A 10,757-nucleotide genomic window follows, 5' to 3' on the forward strand; every position below is an offset into this window, starting at 1 on the left:
CCCATGCGAGAGGAAGGGAAGAGTCTTGAGGGAGTCCAGTGACCGCAAGTTAACGGCCAGATGTGCATATTCTCGTTATAGAACTAATTAATTCCCAACTCATTACAATAACTCTAGCTAACTGACTGGGTCTGAGCCCGCGTGATTCCATTCAACCCCTCTCTATGCTAATGACGAACTCTTCTCTTCACTTTGCACTTAGTTTGAAGCACGCCTTGTGTGTGTGAGTGTGTGTGTGTGTGTGTGTACACACATGTGTACAGTGGCAAGAAAAAGTATGTGAACCCTTTGTAATTACCTGGATTTCTGCATAAATTGTTCCAAAAAATGTGATCTGATCATCTAAGTCACAATAATAGACAGTCTGCTTAAACTAATAAACAATTATAAGTTTTGTCTTTATTGAACATACTGTGTAAACATTCACAGTGCAGGGTGGAAAAGATACGTGAACCCTTGGATTTAATAATGGTTTGACCCTCCTTTGGCAGCAATAACCTCAACCAAACGTGTTCTGTAGTTGCGGATCAGACCTGCACAACGGTCAGGAGGAAGATTGGATAATTTCCCTTTACTAAACTGTTTCAGTTCACCAATATTCTTGGGATGTCTGGTGTGAACTTCTCGAGGTCATGCCACAGCATCTCAATCAGGTCGAGGTCAGGACTGGGCCACTCCAGAAGGCGTATTTCTTCCCTGCTTAAACAATTCTGTTGATTTACAGTTGAAGTCGGAAGTTTACATACACTTAGGTTGGAGTCAGAAAAACTCATTTTTCAACCACTCCACAAATGTCTTGTTAACAAACTATAGTTTTGGCAAGTCGGTTAGGACATCTACTTTGTGCATGACACAAGTAATTTCTCCAACAATTGTTTACAGACAGATTATTTCACTTATAATTCAATGTATCACAATTCCAGTGGGTCAGAAGTTTACATAAACTAAGTTGACTGTGCCATTTTACAGCTTGGAAAATGCAAGAAAATTATATGGCTTTATAGAATTCTGATAGGCTAATTTACATAATTTGAGTCAAATTGGAGGTGTACCTGTGGATGTATTTCAAGGCCTACCTTCAAACTCAGTGCCTCTTTGCTTGACATCATGGGAAAATCAAAAGAAATCAGCAAAGTCTGGATCATCCCTGGGAGCAATTTCCAAACACCTTGTACCACGGTCATCTGTGCAAACAATAGTACGCAAGTATAAACACCATGGGACCATGCAGCCGTCATACCGCTGAGGAAGGAGACGCATTCTGTCTCCTAGAGGTGAACGTACTTTGGTTCGAAAAGTGGAAATCAATCCCAGAACAACAGAAAAGGACCTTGTGAAGATGCTGGAGGAAACGGGTACAAAAATATCTTTATCCACAGAAAAACGAGTCCTATATCGACATAACCTGAAAGGCCGCTCGGCAAAGAAGAGGCCACTGTTCCAGAACCACCATAAAAAAGCCAGAATACGGTTTGCATATGAACAAAGATCATACTTTTTGGAGAAATGTCCTCTGGTCTGATGAAGCAAAAATAGAACTGTTTGGCCATAATAACCATTGTTATGTTTGGAGGAAAAAGGGGGATGCTTGCAAGGCAAAGAACACCATCCCAACCGTGAAGCATGGGGGTGCTGCAGGAGGGACTGGTGCACTTCACAAAATAGATGGCATCATGAGGCAGGACAATTATGTGGATATATTGAAGCAACATCTCAAGACATCAGTCAGGAAGTTAAAGCTTGGTCGCAAATGGGTCTTCCAAATTGATAATGACCCCAAGCATACTTCCAAAGTTGTGGCAAAATGGCTTGAGGACACCAAAGTCAAGGTATCGGAGTGGCCATCACAAAGCCCTGACCTCAATCCGATAGAAAATTTGTGGGCAGAACTGAAAAAGCTTGTGCGAGCAAGGAGGCCTACAAACCTGACTCAGTTACACCAGCTCTGTCAGGAGGAATGGGTCAAAATTCACCCAACTTATTGTGGGAAGCTTGTGGAAGGATACCGAAACGTTTGACCCAAATTAAACAATTTAAAGGCAATGCTACCAAATACTAACTGAGTGTATTTAAACTTCTGACCCACTGGGAATGTGATGAAAAAAATTAAAGCTGAAATAAATAATTCTCTCTACTATTATTCTGACATTTTACATTCTTAAAATAAAGTGGTTATCCTAACTGACCTAAGACAGGGAATCTTTACTCGGATTAAATGTCAGGAATTGTGAAAAACTGAGTTCAAATGTATTTGGCTAAGGTGTATGTAAACTTCTAACTTCAACTGTACTTCTGTATTTTGGGTCGTTGTCCTGTTGCATCACCTAACTTCTGTTGAGCTTCAATTGGCAGACAGACAGCCTTACATTCTTCATAAACTTGGGAAATCATTTTTCCGTCAATGAGAGCAAGCTGTCCAAGCCCTGAGGCAGCACCAAACCATGATGCTCCCTCCACCATACTTTACAGTTGGGATGAGGTGTAATGCCCGGGGTGTAGTGGAGGAAGGAGTCAGACGCAGGAGACAGAGAGTTCAGAGTAGCGTACTAATTTAATCACACAAATAGGTGAACACGACGCCACTCCAAGTAAATGCTCCACCACATAAACGAGAACACGATATAATCCAAAGAGACAACGTACACTAACCGTGACACACAAGCATGTACAACCTGTACACAAAACAATCCCGCACACCCAGCAAGCCGGGCTGCTGGGTAATAAAGCCCCACTAATCACCCTAACCACAAACAGGTGTAACTACTAAACAAATAAGGAGGGGGAGGAAAAGTCAGTAGCAGCTAGTAGGCCGGTGACGACGACCGCCGAGCGCCACCCGAACAGGAAGGGGAGCCACCTTCGGTAGGAGTCGTGACATGAGGTTTGATGTTGGTGTGCTGTGCCTTTTTTTCTCCACACATAGTGTTGTATGTTCCTTCCAAACAACTCAACTGTAGTTATCTGTTCACCAAATATTTAGCCAGTAGCGCTGTGGAACATCCAAGTGCTCTTTTGCGGACTTCAGACGTGCTGAAATGTTTTTTTTTGGACAGCAGTAGCTTCTTCCGTGGTGTCCTCCCATGAACACCATTTGAGTTTAGTGTTTTACGTATCGTAGACTTGTCAACAGAGTTGTTAGCATGTTCCAGAGATTTCTGTTGGTATGTAGCAGACACTAGGATTTTTCTTAACCTCATTAAGCATTCTGCGCTGTGCTCTTGCAAACATCATTGCAGGACGTCCACTCCTAGGGAGAGTCGCAACAGTGCTGAACTTTGGCCATTTACAGTGGCTTGCGAAAGTATTCACCCCCCTTGGCATTTTTCCTATTTTGTTGCCTTACAACCTGGAATTAAAATAGATTTTGGGGGGTTTGTATCATTTCATTTACACAACATGCCCACCACTTTGAAGATGCAAAATATTTTTTATTGTGAAACAAGAAATAAAAAATAAAAAACTGAAAACTTGAGCGTGCATAACTATTCACCCCCCAAAGTCAATACTTTGTAGAGACACCTTTTGCAGCAATTACAGCTACAAGTCTCTTGGGGTATGTCTCTATAAGCTTGGCACATCTAGCCACTGGGATTTTTGTCCATTCTTCAAGGCAAAACTGCTCCAGCTCCTTCAAGTTGGATGTGTTCTGCTGATGTACAGCAATTTTAAGTCATACCACAGATTCTCAATTGGATTGAGGAATGGGCTTTGACTAGGCCATTCCAAGACATTTAAATGTTCCCCCTTAAACCACTCGAGTGTTGCTTTGGCAATATGCTTAGGGCCATTGTCCTGCTGGAAGGTGAACCTCCGTCCCAGTCTCAAATCTCTGGAAGAATGAAACAGGTTTCCCTCAAGAATATCCCTGCATTTAGCACCATCTATCAATCCTTCAATTCTGACCAGTTTCCCAGTCCCTGCTGATGAAAAACATCCCCACAGCATGATGGTGCCACCACCATACTTCACTGTGGGGGATGATGTTCTCGGGGTGATGAGAGGTGTTGGGTTTGTGCCAGACATAGCGTTTTCCTTGATGAACAAAAAGCTCAATTTTAGTCTCATCCGACCAGAGTACCTTCCATGTGTTTGGGGAGTCTCCCACATGCCTTTAGGCAAACACCAAACGTGTTTGCTTACTTTTGTCTTTAAGCAATGGCTTTTGTCTTGCCACTCTTCCGTAAAGCCCAGCTCTGTGGAGTGTACGGCTTAAAGTGGTCCTATGTACAGATACTCCAATCTCTGCTGTGGAGCTTTGCAGCTCCTTCAGGGTTATCTTTGGTCTCCTTGTTGCCTCTCTGATTAATGCCCTCCTTGCCTGGTCCGTGAGTTTTGGTGGGCGGCCCGCTCTTGGCAAGTTTGTTGTGGTGCGATATTCTTTCCATTTTTTAACAATGGATTTAATGGTGCTCCGTGGGATGTTCAAAGTTTCGTATATGTTTTTTATAACCCAGTCCTGATCTGTCCTTCTCCACAACTTGGTCCCTGACCTGTTTGGAGAGCTCTTTGGTTTTCATGGTGCCGCCCCTTGCTTAGTGGTGTTGCAGACTCTGGGGCCTTTCAGAACAGGTGTATATATACTGAGATCATGTGACACTTAAAGATTACCTGTGTGCAATCTAACTAATTATGTGACTTCTGAAGGTAATTGGTTGCACCAGATCTTATTTAGGAGCTTCAAAGCAAAGGGGTGAATACATACTGTATGCACTTACGTTTGATGCTATAGAACTGTTAGGAAGAAATTAATTAGCATTTTAGCATTTCGGTTTGATGTTCAATTCCAAGACGATGGAGAGCGAGAGGAAATTTAGAGAAATAGTGGAGCAGTGGAGGCTGGTAACTTGAAAAAAATCAGGAGAATGGGAAACCCACGCTATACGCACGGAACGCACAGAGACGTTAAAGTGTGTTTCAAAAATGGTCAAAGACTAATTATTTTAACCTAAAGCATTTAATAAAGACATTTATAGTACAATATTATGAGGAATGAGAGGGGTTCTTACACATTGTTGGGAAAGGATCACAGTAGTGATTGAAAGAGGGTATGAGGCAAGAGTTGAGGTGTTCAGAGGCTTGACTTGAGTGCTGGACATGGTTTGACTGGGAAGACAACAAAAAAAACACACTACAAAGTTAAACAAAAGAGCTAAGAATGAGTTAGTCCAAGCAAGGAGTAAAATCATTGATGTGTAATAATGTGATTGACTCTACATACAGTAATGAGAGAACATTGACAGGTCTACTCACAGTGCCTAGAGAGGAAACATTCAATGTTCCAGTGGATGAGCGTGGCTTCAGTTCGTGTCAGAAGAGAGTTGACAAAGGTAGTGGAGTGGAGTGGTCATCACCTCTTAGTCAGGGAACAGGAGGGGACTTAGCTGTAAATAAGGGGGGGGGGGGGGTGAAAACCCTGTGAAACTGCAGCAACCTTATACTTGTTCATATGATTTATATTAGCTTATGAGGGGGGTTTCCTCTACCCAGACACAGAGACAACAACTGATAGAGAATAGAATTCACAGGGCTGAGCTTGCTTTATGCAACTGTAAGCTTCATAAAAAAAGTTACTCACATCTGTCATCACTATTATGTTGATTAATGAATTCCAATTAATATTTTGAATATTAACCACATTTGATCACATTCACATTTTCTCCTGACACACAAATGGACTATAAATACATAACGTTACCAATTAGTTTACCCTGACCAGATGGACAGGGCACATAGGCTGTATGCAGCTGCTCTTATTAGTAGCCTACAGTTGATCAGACGGAAAAATAGTCTCGTTTTCATCCCATACAGCATGTCAGATTTCTAATGTTTAGGTGTAGCCTAGGCTGCTGCAACATTTATGTCATGAGTTTCTGCTTGTGTCGGTCATCATCTTTGCAAAACAAAATGCGCTGCGTCAGCCTCTCTTTAATCTAACTTTTAAAGGATGATGCGATGGGAGCTATCAAATCATTCTGAATTGATTTAGACATCTCAGAAAAGACAGTCGAAAGTTCCATATGTTCAGCAAGTAAAGCATAGTAACGCGCATTTACCGCAGCAAGCTCCTTGTAGTTGCCCTTGTTAGCGGAACTCTCCCTCTCGTCATGTCCTCTGAAAGCCAATTCTTGCATGCCCAAAAACGCAGTGGTGTTGATAAGCCGCTTGAGACCATCCCTGTTGCTTTTTCCTTTCTCGTTTTGTTGCGCAGTTAAACTACGCGGACCTTCGTCATGATCGATGCAGCTTTTTCCCAGAAGCTTGAATCTGATGTGGGCATGTATATGCTCCCTGTTTTTGTTTGGCCGTTTAGCTGAAAGATTGATGTTCTTCAGGTAACTGTACACCTCTTTCGCCCAAGGCTCAGACTTTCCAAAAAAGTAGGCAAGGCCAGAAATACCGACGGCTTGATGAAAGACTCCCTGTCAACCAGCTATCCGTTTGATACCAATTGGTATTGAAAGCCCTTACCTTATCATCCTTCTTCATGAAACTGATCTCAGTTCCACCCTTGGTTTTAATTCACACCTTTCCCGCGAATGAAAGGGGTTCTTCAACAACATTTTCTGTAGCGTTGGCGGCGAAAACTTCACACTTGAGCTGGTAGCTAGCTACTACTACTTGCTACTGAACTGAATTGCACTAACTGGACACAAAAATAAAGTTCTAAAACTAAGAAAACGATTTATAATCTACCTCCTCCGTCTCCTGTAATTTGAATAAACTCATTTTAATTGAATAATATTCCCAAAATGCTCAGCTATCATTTTTCAATCTCTATCCAATAATGTCACCAAGCTTCTCAACAAAGACCCCCTCCCCCCCTCCCATAATGCTCTGTGGAACAATCCTGACACACTAGGTTCATCCTATGTCCTTATTCTATGATTGGATGGACAACATGTCAGTTCATACTGCAAAAGCTTTGATTGGTTGGATGACGTCCTCCGGAAGTGGTCATAATTACCATGCATGTCTATGGAAGGGGGTGAGGCCTACAAGCCTCCTAGATTTGGTTTTGAAGTCAATGTAGCCAGAGGTGGACAGAAGCTAGCTGTCCTCCGGCTACACCATTATGCTACCCCTGTTGAAGTGTACTATAGACCTTCACTGCAAAACAGTGTGTTTTAAATGAATTATTTGGTGACATATGAATATATTTAGTATAGTTTTGTCAAAAAATTATAACTTTTTTAGGTTTTCACAATTTTTATTTTTATGAAATTTCACTGAGGAGGATGGTCCTCCCCTTCCTCTGAGGAGCCTCCACTGACTGAAAAGTGATTTGGTATGTTCTGGACTAATAAGATGCTGGTTGTAAGATGTTTTGAAGCTCTGACGTAATCATAGAGTGAAAGTATCGGTTGAGTATAGTATCGCTATGAACTTCTGACATGGAAAGGTTTACTACCAACATCAGCTAAATTAGTTTGTGATCATGACTATTCTTTGCAGTTCGTGCGTGTGCGTGCGTGTGTGCGGCGATGACCGTGATTGAAGAGGACAGCTTCTCCTTGGTGAACACTCTTGCGTGTGTGATTTTGGAATCTAGGTCAAAGAACTGAATTAGGCGGGGAGTAATGGAAGAAAATCTGCATCACTCTGCATGGTTATAGGGCCCTCCAGTGAGAACATGCAGACCACACACACGTGTATGGTCGGTGCCATTTAAGATGAGGGAGAACGATTCATTTTTATGAGCATGGCCTTATTTCTATTACAGCATATTGGATGACTGTCATTCATATTCCATTCACCCAGCTCAATGTAACAGCCTAAACCTACTACAGTTGAAGCCGGACGTTTAAATGTATTTGGCAAAGGTGTACGTAAACTCAGTTTCACAATTCCTGACATTTACTTCTAGTACAAATTCCCTGTCTTAGGTCAGTTAGGATCACCACTTTTATTTTAAGAATGTGAAATGTCAGAATAATAGGAGTGAGTGAATGATTTATTTAAGTTTTTATTTATTTCATCACTTTCCCAGTGGTTCAGAAGTTTATATACACTCAATTAGTATTTGGTAGCATTGCCTTTAAATTGTTTAACTTGGGTCAAATGTTTTGGGTAGCCTTCCACAAGCTTGGGTGAATTTTGGCCCATTCCTCCTGACAGAGCTGGTGTAACTGAGTCAGGTTTGTTGGCCTCCTTGCTCACACACGCTTTTTCAGTTCTGCCCACAAATGTTCTATATGATTGAGGTCAGGGCTTTGTGATGTCCACTCCAATACCTTGACTTTGTTGTCCTTAAGCCATTTTGCCACAACTTTGGAAGTATGCTTGGGGTCGTTGTTCATTTGGAAGACCCATTTGCGACCAAGCTTTAACTTCCTGACTGATGTCTGGAGATGTTGCTTCAATATATCCACCTAATTTTCCTCCCTCATGATGCCATCTATTTTGTGAAGTGCACCAGTCCCTCCTGCAGCAAAGCATCCCCACAACATGATGCTGCCACCCCCGTGCTTCACGGTTGGGATGGTGTTTTTCGCCTTGCAAGCATCCCCCTTTTTCCTCCAAACATACTGATGGTTATTAAGGCCAAACAGTTCTATTTTTGTTCCATCAGACCAGAGGACATTTCTCCAAAAAGTACGATCTTTGTCCCCATGTGCAGTTGCAAACCGTAGTCTGGCTTTTTTATGGTGGTTTTGGAGCAGTGGCTTCTTCCTTGCTGAGTGGCCTTTCAGGTTGTGTCGATATAGGACATAGATATTTTTGTACCTGTTTCCTCCAGCATCTTCACAAGGTCCTTTGCTGTCCTTCTTGGTTTGATTTTCACCAAAGTACGTTCATCTCTAGGAGACAGAACGCGTCTCCTTCCTGAGCGGTATGACGGCTGCGTGGTCCCATGGTGTTTATACTTGCGTACTATTGTTTGTACAGATGAACTTGGTACCTTCAGGCGTTTGGAAATTGCTCCCAAGGATGAACCAGACTTGTGGAGGTCTACAATTTGTTTTCTGAGGTCTTGGCTGATTTCTTTTGATTTTCCCATGATGTCAAGCAAAGAGGCAATGAGTTTGAAGGTAGGCCTTGAAATACATCCACAGGTACACCTCCAATTGACTCAAATGATGTTAATTAGCCTATCAGAAGCTTCTAAAGCCATGACATAATTTTCTGGAATTTTCCAAGCTGTTTAGAAGGCACAGTCAACTTAGTGTATGTAAACTTCTGACCCAATGGAATTGTGATACAGTGAATTATATGTGAAATAATCCTTCTGTAATCAATTGTTGGAAAAATGTATGTCATGCACAAAGTAGATGTCCTAACCGACTTGCCAAAACTATAGTTTGTCAACAAGAAATTTGTGGAGTGGTTGAAAAACGAGTTAATGACTTCAACCTAAGTGTATGTAAACTTCAACTGTACATGATACTCAAATGTTTCCTATACTCATCATGTGGTTGCTACAACCTAGCCTATGGATATAAGTTTACAACATAGGTGCACAGGCCGAGAGAAAAATGTGAGTAATCAAGGTGACAGACATTGACACATTCAGTATTGCCTTGCACATTGTTGCCTGCATCTAGCTGATCTCGGGTGTAATCATTAGTACAACAGTTGTAAATGAGAGTTTCTATTCTACACCCCTGATCACACGCGAACGCAGTTGACCTTCATAGCAGTCACATACAAACAGCATGATCACTTTGCTCGTTGTATAATTCCTTCTCGCATCTACGCACTCTTCTCTAACCTTTTCCCTTCACATCAGCTGTCCGTGACCAGGAGAAAAGACAATTCCAAACCAAACCTTCATATCACCGCCAACCTCTACACACAGCCTACATCGTTGTCACCATATTAGCTAACGTGATAGTCAACATAGTTATTTTAACTAACGTATTAGTGAACCCTCTACAATTATGCAGTACAGTCAGTAGGCAGTGTAGCAGTTACACCAGTTGGCAATAAATTAATAAAACCAAAAACGTACCTTGACTTGGCAGTGTTCCAGTCTTGGATAGCCATAGCCAGCTAGCTGACATAGTATCCCTCTCTGTTTGAGACGGGTGTTTAAATAGGCTAAACGAACTAGCTACATTCACTAGCTAAGTAAGTGCAATTGAAAATAAGTAAAGGAAATATTGCTCTCTTACTTCTCCTTCATATTTGAAGATATTCATTTGTTCAAAAAGGTTAAATTGTCTTTCTCTCTCTCTTGATTCAACTAATCACCACATTGTTTGCACTGCAGTTCTAGCTGTAGCTTATGCTTTCAGATGAATTCTCTGATCCTTTGATTGGGTGGACAACATGTTGCAAGAGCTCTGATAGGTTGGAGGATGTTTCACTATTTAAGATGTTACTGAGGATGGTCCTCCCCTTCCTCCTCTGAGGAGCCTCCACTGACACTCACACACGACCTCACAAAACTGAATTTCAATTTTAGACATGAACATAAATGTCTAACGTGAATCATTTTAGATGTGAAAGAAGACGTTAATGTGAAGTCTCATTCAAAAGACAGCAATTCTGCCGATATAGGAGTTCAGTTAGAGGGGAATGATAAGAATGACAAGTGTGTTAGCATGCTCGTGATTGTGTGTCCATACCTTTGTGCAGAGTGTGCCCTTTGTTGTAGAAAGACTTTTGGTTAATGATATGTTTCAACTCTGTTGCTCTCCTGTCATCCCAGCACAGAGATAACGAGGGAGAAGGCAGCCCAAACTTCACACAGACGGAATTAGCACAAGACATGATCGCAGGCTTCAATTGGAGAAAGTTTTTTGCTCTCTCGCTCC

At 41.8% G+C, this 10,757-nt stretch overlaps 1 long non-coding RNA gene across 1 annotated transcript; it reads right to left on the minus strand.

The window, feature by feature from the left end:
- Positions 1 to 4,961: 4,961 nt before the first annotated feature.
- LOC139560655 (uncharacterized) lies at positions 4,962 to 6,316 on the minus strand. The gene is made up of 3 exons (XR_011672001.1): positions 6,054 to 6,316; positions 5,251 to 5,381; positions 4,962 to 5,103 (listed from the first exon to the last, which is right to left on the minus strand). It is a non-coding gene; the product is annotated as an uncharacterized lncRNA (long non-coding RNA).
- Positions 6,317 to 10,757: the final 4,441 nt, after the last annotated feature.

Source organism: Salvelinus alpinus, chromosome 30, assembly GCF_045679555.1.
Source record: "Salvelinus alpinus chromosome 30, SLU_Salpinus.1, whole genome shotgun sequence".
Lineage (NCBI taxonomy): Eukaryota > Metazoa > Chordata > Actinopteri > Salmoniformes > Salmonidae > Salvelinus > Salvelinus alpinus.